Below are 12,582 nucleotides of genomic sequence, written 5' to 3'. Positions count from 1 at the left end.
TTGGTCTTGATAAAAGATAAAATAAGGTCTTCTCTGCGTATTGGCTTAAAAGTGTGCTCATTTGTCGTAGGTAGAGCCTCTGCTGCCCGCAAGCGTCCATAGCCTCGACAGGGTTACCATATTATCCAGCAATGATCCTTTTTCCTGCTTTGAGGTTACTCGCAACATTCTAGAGAAAAATCCTTTTTAACACACTTTTCCTTTTTTAATTCTCTAAAGAACAATGTCTTGGTTTGGTGGCCAATTTATGACACAATCATTCACCTGATTTACACTTTTGCTGAACAAGCCGGCTCGCGATGAGACCTCTTGTCTTTTGATTGCAACAATCTTAAGTCGTTGCCCTGTTTTGATAGACAGTATTGGCAAAGTCAGCAAGTTATAATATCTGTGATCATGATAAGCCGACTCATGATGAGACCTCTTATTCTTTGAGATATAGTGTTTTGCTTGGATTGTTTCTCTGGATGTTGTAGTTTCCTTTTTGCAGGGAGGAAGTCATTTTTTTTCCTTAAGAAAGCTCTGGACGACAATAATAGAGTTTTTTGAAAACAACAGCTTTGCAGAGAATGCTTATTTTATTATTGATGATACCGTTCATGGTGCTGATACAAAACAATTCTTTTACCAGAGGTTGCTTTTGTCAAAGTTTTTTAGAGGTTGAAACGAGTATCGTAATCAAAGTGAATTTAACTCTATTTGTCAATAATAAAATTCAGATTTTTCAAAAATTTTGCTATTTGTACAAGCGAAATCAAAATCTGATAGAGAATTGGCGTGCTCTTTCATGAATCCTTTTTAAATGATCATCTACAACGGGTTTTATTCAAAAGAGAAAAGCAAAACAAAAATAAAAACTAAAAACTAAATCTATCCTACAAAAATTAGAAGATTTCTCTTCTATGGAAAATATAATTTAAGAATCAGTCCATTGACAGGTAAAGAATCTCTCCTTCCTGCCAGATCCTGCAATACAAATGTAGATGGGCCTACGACTTCCACAATCTGAAAAGGGCCAAGCCACAGCTTCTGAAATTTCGTATGTTTGCCCTTTTCTTCATGAGCCTTATCCCATTTCAAAACTAAATCACCTATCTGAAAGTTTTTTCTGGTTATGATGCTTGAGTCAAAAGAAGATTTTATTAGCGCTTGGTGATGTGCATGGATTTTCCTAGCTTGTTCTCTTTGTTCTTCTATTTTGAGTATTTCCATTTGTCTTAATTGTAATGAGGAAGTAGGTACTTCATCGATGTATTGCACTAAAGACAAAGAGGGAATGACTAAGTGAGTCGGAAGAACCACTTCCCTCCCATAAACTAAATTAAAGGGAGAAGTGCCGATTGAAGCTTTCTTTGTGATTCTATCAGCCCATAAAGCATTTACCAGCACTTTGTGCCAATTCCTTTGGTTTTGGTCAACTGTTCTTTTGATAATTCTGATTAGGTTTTTGTTTGTTGATTCAGCCAATCCATTACCTTGCGGATAGTAGTTGGCAAAATATTTCAGTTTGAACCCTCTTTTAAGCGCAAACTCAGTCATAGCATTTCCAGAAAAATATGAAGCGTTATCAAACATTAAGGCCGTTGGCAATCCAAACCTAGTTATGATAAATTGGTCTATGAACTCAATAATGTTTTCAGAATGAACTGTCTTGAGAGGAACTGCTTCTACCGATTTGGTAAAATAATCAGTTGCCGTAAGGATATACTTATGCTGCTTAGAAGAGTGAGGAACGATCTCACCTATTATGTCCAAGCCCCATTGATTGAATGGTTGGTCGATGTTGACTGGTTGTAGCGGCATGGACGGTTTCCTTTGTTTTCCTACAGCAGTCTGGCAGACTTGGCATTTCCTTACGTGATTGTATGAGTCTTTGAACAGCGTGGGCCAATAATATCCTGCACGCAAGATTTTGTGTGCAGTAGCATCTCCGGCATAGTGTCCACCTGCTGGTCCATCGTGAAGTTCCTGCAAAACCTTTTCGGCTTCAGTTTTCTCAAGACACCTAAGGAGTACAGAATCGTAATTCTTTTTAAACAGGACATCATTTATGAGCTGGTATTGTTTAGCTTTTAATCTCAGAGCTCTTTTCTTGGTATGATCCAGATGTGATGGAGCATACCCATTCTTAAGAAAATAAATGGTGTCAGCATATAATGATTCTGCATCGTTTAGGCTTACCTCATATGCTTGTACCTCTTCAGGTGAGTTCTCTGGGATTTGCGATGCTCCGGCTAACATCTTGCAGAAGCCTTGACCTCTTACGATGTTTGCTGGTTTGATCTCAAGATCATATTCTTGTAAAGCGGTAATCCAATTAGCTCTCTTCTCGCCCACGTCTTTCTGCACCAAAAGGTTTCTTACCGTTGGAAACGGCACTACGACTTTGGTGTGGGCTTTAAGCAAGAAAGGTCTGAAATATTTGATTGCTTTGAAAACAGCATATGCTTGTTTCTCTACGTCTGAGTAATTAATTTCAGCACCTTGTAAGTTCGAGCTAAAGAATGCAATTGGAGCTTCCGCTTTCTCTTGATTTGCTTGGGTCAAAATCGCGGCATAGGATTTCTCTGAGGCAAAAGTGTATAAGATGAAAGATTCTGAAAAATTTGGGGTGGCCAAAGATGGAGCATTGATGATAGCTTGTTTGATTAAGTTAAATGCTTCTTGCTCATCTAGACCCCATTTGAAAGTTGAATTCTTTTTTATCATATTCTGTAAGGGAGAAATAATACGTGAAAAATCTGGGACAAATCTTTTGACAAAATTGATCTGTCGAAGGAAGGATTGCATGGCTTTCTTGTTATGAGGTATGGATATTTCGGAAATTTCCTTGATTCTGTCGGGTTCTATGTGAATACCGGATTTCGACACTATGAATCCAAGCAATTTCCCTTCGCTTAATGCAAAGAAAGATTTCTTTGGGTTGAGCAAAATCCCATACCTCAAGCATCTTTGAAAGATTTGCTTCAAATCTTTGAGGTGGTTGTTTCGATTTTTGGAGTACACTGTTATATCACCCAGGTAAATCACTACTGATTTATTGACTAACCCTTTAAACGCGATGTCCATGGCTCTCTGAAAGGTAGCTCCCGCATTGATCAGACCAAATGGCATCTTCCGATATGCATAAGTGCCCCATTTCGTTCGGAACGTAGTCTTTAACTGATCATCGGGATGCACCAGTACTTGATTGTATCCTGAGAATCCATCCAGGAATGACATTAATTCTGAGCCTGCTACTGCCTGTAGAATTTGCTCCATAGGTGGGAGGGGAAAGTTATCTTTCTGACAGGCTTTGTTGAGATTTCGGAAATCAATACAGATTCTAATGTCTTCGTTTTTCTTCCTAACGGGCACCATATTGGATACCCATTTAGAATGCCTGACGGGGAAGATTATTCTGGCTCTGAACAACTTATGAAGCTCAGTTTTTATCTGATTTTCTAGGTTAGGGTGTATTTTTCTGAGCTTCTGCTGTACAGGTTTTTCATTGTCAATCATAGGGATAACATGTTGAATGATAGAAGTGTTGTAAGTCTTCAGCTCATCGTAATTCTAGGCAAAAACGTTTTTGTATTGTCTCAGAAGACGGATATATGCTGATTTTTCTTCAGGGGCTAGGCCCTGGCCTAGGTTAACGTTCTGTGGCTTCTGATCGGTCCCTAGGTTTACTAATTCATAGTTCAGGGTAGAACTACAAAGTTTAGCATTGGCGGACCTTTTAAACCGACTTTTCAAATCATACAGATCTTCTAGCTTGACCACCGATTTCGGTATAGCATTGTCAGAGCTATTTTGTTGTATTTGATGATCATGATGGTCTTCGTCGATTATCTGATTTGAGTAGGATCCTTCAGAAGTAAGGAAATTTACGATGTCAGGATCATCGTTGAACACTCTCCAATTGGTGATATTGTCAGGGATGGATGGTTTAAAGATCAATTCTATTGAAAACCTATCAGGACTAAAATCTTCAGAAGGGATAAGTCTAGAGGCTACGTTAGCTAACAGGTCTGCGCTCGCGTTTTGAATTCTTGGAATTGACGAGATGTTGAATGCTACGAAATGTGCAGTGAGATCTTGAACTAATGATTGATAATGCTTTAAATGACTTGACAGGCAATGTATGGTGTTACGTACCTGTTTTACAACGATCTCCGAATCTCCAAAGACTTGAAGATACTTAACGTTCAATCCGATTGCTTTGTATAGGTCTTGAACCAAGGCTTCGTACTCCGCTGTGTTGTTCGTGCAATCGAACTCAAGTCTGCATGTGAGCATAATCTTGTTCCCGTCTGGGTTAATCATAACGCATCCTGCTCCTGCTCCCTCATTTGATTTAGATCCGTCAAAATATAATTTCCAAAATAAAGATGTATTTACAGAATTATCTAAAAAATTAAAACATTTTGAGTCATCAGTTTGTGAGAAATTTTCAACTTGGGATACAACTGAATTCTCTAAGTATGGTGAAATATGAGCATTGAAATTACCTAGGAAAGAATCTATTGCGTAATTGCCTACAATGCTGCTATTGTACGTTATGGCCTCATTTTCTCCTTCCAGTTCTGTCACTATGTATTTTTGGTGCAACTCTCGTTCAACCTTTATCTGATTTGGTTTACCATTGTATGGTAACCACATGTGCGACCAATCGGTTGAAAAATATCCGTGGATTTTTTCCGACCAATCCCTGCTAAGAATCAAACCATAGAACTCAAGGATATCAGCTACTAGAATGTCGATAACCTGACACACTTTCGGGTTAGACGAAAATCTTATGGTCACCTGATTGAGTTCACCAATCACTTCGACTTGGGATCGATCAAGTTGAACTATGCGTACTACGGATTTTTGAGGTTGCACATTCAATTTAGCACATATTGACCTAGGTAAAATATTCGTTGAAGCACCAAAATCAACCAAGCAATTGTGAACGTTTTTGTTGAAGATTTCATATGTGAGAAGAAAAGGAGGAGTATGAGATCTTGATCTTCCTCCAATCAAGGCGATGTTATTTGGATCAATTTTATTGATCGTGTTGGTTGGAGGCCTTCCCAGATTGTGGGAAGCTACCGCTGTAGGTAAAGATGTAGTAGGCACAGCATGTAATTCTTTCATCATTATTTTCTGCTGGTGTTTCAATTTACTCAATTCATACAGAGTGATATTAGCCCTAGTCTTCTTCATGTCATCAATGATGTTATACTCCATTTCATCCGACACTATTAGTGTTCTTGATGGAGGCGTTTGATCAGATTGGACTGGGCTAATCTGGGTCGCTTTAGTAGTTGTCTTTTTTGTTGCGACCTTTTCTTTTGTTACAGGGCTTGCGCCCTTTTGTTTTGGGGTAGTTATGGGAGGATCAAGTTGATTTTTTCTTCTCGTGCTAACAGGAAATGCTTCTTGATCCTCTTCTTGTGGGAGGATGAAGTCCCACATTCCTTGTAGTTCTACGACCTCTTCCTCGTCGGTCTGCCCTTCAGTGGTATTCTCTTCTTCTTCGTCTTCTTCAGATTCAACGTTTGAGACAACACTAGGTGGTCTTACCTCCATGGGAGGATTTATTTTAAAAGTCCTAAAGGGCTTTTTCGAAGAAGTCTCTGCTACTTGTTTCTTAATATTTTCAACACTTTTTGTAATCCTTCCAAATCGAAAGGATCTTTCGTTTTCTTCTTCTTGGTGTCTTCTTTGAAAGAGATCTTCTTAGATTTGCGTTCTTCTATAGCAGATCTCTTTTCTAGGGCTACCACGCGTTTTTCCACTGCTAACGCTTCTGTCAAGTTGTCGACTAAGGTGGTCTTGTTTGCCCTATCTACGAAGATAGCCAAGTTTGGAGGTAAAGCCGTGATGTACCATTCACATCTTACTTCCTCGCTGGGTTGTGAGGTAGCGGGGATTTTGTTGAGGATCTTATTGAACCGTAAGTTAAAATCTTTAATGGGTTCTCTAGCCTCAGCTTTAAGATTAGATAGGTCATTGATCAATGTCGTCGTGGATCTGTCATCACCAAACTTGGTGAGGAACTGACTTTGAAAAATGTCCCAGCTAGTGATGGATCCGGAAGGTAACGAAAAGTACCATGACCCGGCTGTTCCTTGCATTATGTAAGGGAACAGCCGGACAACAGCGTCTTCGTTAGTAACTCCGTTGAGATTAACAGACAGCATGAAATTATTGATATGTTCCTCGGCTAGCATGCCTGCTTCCGGATTGAATTTAGGCAGCCATTTCTCAGGATGGGCCGGTATAGGGCTCAGGGGTGGAGGCATTAAAACCGCCCCAGGATTGTTCCATGGAGACTGGGCCATCGTTGAGCTGCTAGTTAATGGAAGTGTAGAAGATGAATTCTGATGCTGAGAAGATGAATATATTAAGATCTTTGATGTTTGAAGAGGAAGGTTTGTAGAAGATGGGTGAGTGAGTTGGAATGAAAGAGTGGGTGGTTGACTTCGCAGTGAGGGAGTTGATATGGACGAAGTGGATGAAGGAGTCCGACTGTCAGACTCTGGTGGTGCTTTCCTTGCTCTTTTCCTGGTAGGGAGAGGGAGTTCACTTGGTTGTATGCAAAATTTTTCACTCTTTGATCTGGTAAGGGGATGAGCAGGGTTATACTGCGAAGTCACGCTGCTTTTAGATTTATCAGACTTCTGGTTAAAAATAGAAAATCCCTGGAATTTACGAATCAAAGTCCGAATTTCAGGGGGTTCAATGATAGATTGGTCTGATATATTCGAATATGTAGCAGTGGTAGATACTCGAGCGACTTCAAATTCTGGGTTTAACCGTGTTGGAGAAGTCGAGGGAGTTGATGAGGGTGTATTACTCTCAGAATGGTATTTAGATATTTCTTTAGGTGCCATTCATAGTTCATGCCCTCCTTCTAGCGCCAAATATGTTGAGGGCCCTGAAATCGGGTCAACAACAAGGGGGATACCCACCCGGTCGGGAACCTGGTTGGCAGCTCCGTGCCCGTTTGGTGTAGCGGGTCCGACTGGGGATAACGGGACCAGCTTCCCGTTCTAAGGGGGTGTGTGTGTGTAGAGTATAGTGATGTGTGTGTGTGTAGAATATGATAATGAAAAATATAGAATTATTTCTAAGCTAATCTAGTTCTGAACTCTGAGAGTGAATTTTATACTACTTTAATCTATAAAAAATAACACATCTAATCTACACTAACCCGGGATAGAACTTTTTCCATTATGCGATCTAGAAAGGTTTCACACAATAACTGGTAATGAAGATTATTCAGCTATTATGAGAATATAAATCAATTAGGATGAACCATCTTGCATAAAGAGTTAAGCAGAACGATTGTGAACAACATATCGCATAATCAGTTATTCATGTATTAAGCACAAATCAATGACTCCACCGTACAAAAGTGCCAAATGGTAGTCCACTCATTCATACGTTAACATATAAACAACATCAGCTGTATATTACTCTAAGAATGCAAGCAGAAACTCGTCAAGAGATAAAAGTACCATTTATGACTGACTTTATACTCATAGACCTGAAGCAATAATGATCTATTTCTACTTACTTCTAATGCCTACTAAGAGTACAGAAGTGAAACATCAGTAGCAGGTATTAAAATGCAAACATAAATAAATCTTGATCCGTCCATTCATCAAAAACCCCCTCCGAGGGTGCAAAAGTGCATGTTCTGAGGACAAGTTTTTTGACAAATTTCCAGACCCTTCTCCAATGCAACGAGAAGGGTTAAATACTACTTACCGGCTAATTTTAATTACACAAATTGAGGGAACGGCTTCAAATGACCGCCCTTTTACTAAAAGCAAATTTATTTCTAAAAATCAAATCTAATTTCTAACCGTTTCTGTATCTGTTCTTAAGTGCTGTAAGCAATGCGCTGTTCGCTCTGAAAGAGTCGGCTGGTTGTTCTTTCCTTTTGTTCGATCTTGAAAATTAGAAATAACAAGAGCTGGCACCTCTTTCTGACAGGCTAGAAGATATTTTCGAAAACCTTTCTCTGGCTGGGTGTATTCGCTGTGCGCACACTTAGCACAACCCAGTTTCTTCTCGAACTGATTTTGCTATTGCTATTTCGGTTTCCGGTCGTGCGAATGACTCAATGAGTTAGAAGTCGCGCTGTATGGACAATCCCCTGTTTCGAGAATTATTTCCGTTCTTTGTTCCAGGCTTTTCTGGAGCGTCTTCCTTCTCTTGCGCTTCTTTCTCTGCTTTACCAAGTCTGAGCTTCAGGATCTTTTGTAAACACGCTGCTTTTGTGCGCCTTTGACTCTGAGTCTTGGACATTCTATTTTCATCAGTGCCTGTTGGGTGATATTCTGGAATCCGCAGTTCTGCTGCATGTGGCATCCAATTGCGGAGGCATTTTCTCTCTGTTGTCTTATTGGCGCTCTTCCCTTAGATGTTTCCTGCATATAGATTTATATCAGTAGCATGTCTTGCAGTTTACGCAAAGAAGAAGGGAAATGACGAAAAGATTGACATGAAAGCTTTAAATTCTAATGAATGCGTAATTCTGACATTCATCATGACTTGACTCTTCGATAAATGCGATGCAATCATTTCTGGATACTCAAGCATGCGGTCATTAATTTCTCGTAAGGTGCGCGCCTAATTTTGGGCTCACAGATCATGCTGAGGAATGCCCGCGATGAATGATTTCTGCGATTTGCATCGCAGTCTTGAAAATTGCGATGTAAATAAGTGGCGTTGCAGCCTTTGACAGTCTCATTCGTTGCAAACCATAGGTCGCAGATCGCATATCGCAATATCGCATGATCGCAAGGTTTTCGCTTTGTCACTTCGTGCTGCTCATGCGATATTGCGACGTGCGACGTCGCATATCGGCCATCGGCGTTTCTTCAGGTTTTCCCTTTTCAAGCGCTTTTGATGCTCGCGATGCGATGGGTTCTCGCGTCGCTCGTTTTCAGTGTGTTTGTGCGCTTTGGGAAAGCGCTCTTTTTTCCTTTGCGACGCAATATAGCTCTTAGGGAGTTGATACAAAAGATTTTTTTCAAACAAAAATATTTTTTGGATTTTTTGGTTAAGGGTCCCCTTTTGCTTGATGTCATTACTAATATCAAACAAAGAGGGGGGTTGTTGGTGACCACAACACATAGAGACGAAATATCTAGAGCAAGACTTATGAAAGTCACCAATAACTGATATCAGCAGCATCTGTCAATCACTATTCAGATCAGCAACCATGTTTTCTTTCTATTCTCCGTCTGCATTTGTTCCACCTTAAACCAACAACAGTTGTGTACTAGAACCAAAAGCTTCTAAGTTAATGCCAACAATGCATTATTAGAAGATTATCTGCTCCCCCTGAACCTGTGCCAGATGGTCTATGTCAGACCCATATCAGACTCTCTTCAATCAGAGTCTGTTCCCACTGATTTCTTTCAAACTACCTATTATCGGGAAATCTAGTGTCTATGCAGAGCTGCTACTCCCACTAAGGCTGGTAGCTACCTTAGAAACAAACAAACTAAAACCAGTTTCGTTTTCCTCTATGAGAAGTAGATAAGAGGGGAACAAAGGAGACCAACCTCTGTCTTGCGCTTTGTTCCTTGCTTGATTCCTCTCCCTTCTGATAGATCTTTGCCACTCGCTTCCTCGTCTACCCAGCTTCAAAGAGCACCTATGGAATCAAAGAAGCATAACACTATCCAAGAATAGAGATCTACTATCACAAACAATATAGAACCAGATATATATTGACCACACAAATGCATATATCATCAATCATACAAGAATGTGGAGGAAAACTTGAATAGCTTTATTAATATCAAGAAAAGCAAAGAGGATTACAACCAATTGTTCTGACCCAGCGTCATCCTCTCAGCAAGAAAGCCCTGCTTCACCTCATGAAAATCTTAGATCACCCAAAACTATGATGTTAAACCAAGAAACCAGCAGCACTTCCTTACAAGATACAAAATTCCAACCTCCAACCTCTGGATCTCTGGGTTGAGAGATCTATATATAGATATTTGTAGAGGTGTGAGTCAGCTCTGGGTTTTTGATTAGTGTCTTCTCTCTAATAGTTCTTGATTCCACTTGGAGATCTCATTGATCTCTTACTCATCCTTGGGTGATTCTGAGAGGCAAGTGTCAGAGAAGTTTATGGAAGATTCCATGATCATCCACCTCACAAACTGTCTCCGCCACTTTTCTATTCTCATCCATCGCACCCTATAGAAGGGATTTTCAGTATGCATCACAACTCGCGTGTGCATTAGGTGGGATGCATCGCACTTTGACCATGGAGCAGGTGAGGTGGTCTAGTTTTGACCAGTTCTGAGTAGTTTTTCATGGAGAACTTCTGGGAGATGATGTAATCAGTTGACCTCGTTCTTTTAGGGGATGGATCAACACTTTTAGGGACTCAGGAGCCCTTGGTTTATGGAAATTTATGATTGGGGTTGCAGTGCCCAAAAATGTCTATAACAGTTTCCCCCTAAAGCATGAGGTCGTTAATCTTTTGATGTTGGGTGAAATGCTTTATCATGAGGATCCGAAGTTTTTTCAAGCTGGAAGGCGACCTGTAATAAGATACAATACAATACATTATCTTCATAATATTTTCATGATCTAGCTGAGGCGGGCATTCCCATGCTCAGCCTTATAAATCCATTCTCATGTACATAAGAAAGACAATCGTCTGTGTGCAGACTGATGATTCTGGTAGAGCCATCATCCCTTAGGTTGGATGATTATCTGTGCAGTAATGATGTACATTTGATGTCTTTATTTTCCTGAATATATATCGCAGCCCGGATGGATGAAACTAGATCTGGAGTCTTCAATCTCATTCGATCTTCACTCAAAGTAAAATTCGATCCATGTGAGAGATGCTTTGGAGTCGAACATGGAAAGACATCGCCTGATTACCAGCCAATGATGTAAGTTGTTAACATGTGTGAGAGGAATCACCGATAATGATGATGACCCTCAAGGTACTACAGTACAATTCACGTGGTGTGAATAAGGGACTTAGCGTCCAACACCATGCAAAATCTTTCGGTCGAAGGCCATTGATGTAAACCTGTCGCCGGAAGTGAGAAACCTGCCATTGAGGCATGCAAACTTCAAAGTACTGAAAGGGTTGTTCCTAGATCGACTTCCTGGATAATGAGCTGATGTCGACAAGAAGCAATCCGTCATAGGAGGGCCTTAGTGAATCCCACACCAATGACACAGAATGGAGCAAATGATTTTAATGGAAGTGAAAACGATCTGATGATATAAGGTTCAGGGTGGCGATCATGAAAGAATGGAGCATAAAAGTATTGCAGTGGATGAGACACAGGTGAATTCTCTGAGCGACTTCTCTTGAATATATCGGCAACACTGACATGATGGATTGGTAGCGTTAACCCCAAATGTGGATGGTGTGACGGACCCATGGTGATATGACCAGTGAACGGAACAACCCAACCCGACTCGGATGCAGAGTGAAAGTGTCATGTTCAAGAGCGACTTGCTACCAATAAAGTTTTTTCAAGTTTTCTTCCCAATTTTTCCCCAGTCATTGCTGACCAGTACCTCTTTATTTTTTTCAAGCTTGAGGAGGATAACATATGCTTGTTCTATAATTTACCTTCGGGCAAACCCATCGCTATGTTTTAACGAGCCTAGCGATAGTGAAACTCGTCCTTGTCTGTATGGACATGTTTGTCGCTATTCGGTTTTAACAAGTTTAATGACAAAGATAACTCGGTCCTTTTCAATTTTAGAGAGTCTAAAAAGGGACGTAAAAAAAACTCCAATAATCCTTTTTCGTCATATAATCCCTTGAGTCCAAAAAAGTATAAAACAATACAAAAGGGATGAATTTTCGGTACTTTTAACGAGCCGAAAAAAAAGCGCTCGATCTTTTTGTGCAATAATCCCTCAAGTCCAAAAAGATTAAAATCTAAAGGAAGGATAGCATTTCCGGTCACTTTAACAAGCTGGAGAGGCCAATTACTTGGCAATATTTTCATATTTTATGAGTCAGATGAAAAGAGCTTAAAGGAGACTCGTTTTTTCGAGGAACGAGTGATAAATTCAGGGAGCAGCTGATTCCAGGTAAGGTTTGGAATTTTCCAATCACGGCAGTGTCACAAGGATGGCTAACAGGATCACTCTTCGCAACAGTTCCTCAAAAAGGGTAAACAATCAAATGGAGGTGAATGATCGGCCAATATAGAGTGGAGGTGATGATGAGAACACGACCAAGGCTTCAAAGGCTGATGATAATGCATTCACGATGGTTATTTAATGGAAATTGGTTCATTTTTTAATGAGCTTAAACTCTGGGGGAACATTTACTCATTGCTTATGTTTATTTTTTAACGAGCTTGAATTCCGCGTTAAAACTGCTCGAGGCAGGTTTATTTTTTAACGAGCTTGAACCCTGCAGTAACACTGCTCGTGATAAGTTTGCATGCCCTCAGCATAATAACGCAAATCAAGGTGCATGCCCCCCAAGCTTCATTGCATTCAACTCGGTAGTTGGAATGAAGGTTTACCTTTGAGATTTGGAAAGGGATTTGTTTCATTTTTTAATGAGGTTGACACAGTAAAAGAACTATC

Source organism: Pinus tabuliformis, chromosome 6, assembly GCF_031772625.1.
Source record: "Pinus tabuliformis cultivar Carrire ecotype Pingquan chromosome 6, CPIR1, whole genome shotgun sequence".
Taxonomy (NCBI): Eukaryota; Viridiplantae; Streptophyta; class Pinopsida; order Pinales; family Pinaceae; genus Pinus; species Pinus tabuliformis.
The sequence above is the reverse complement of the archived record's forward strand: the minus strand, read 5'-3'. Positions refer to the sequence as shown.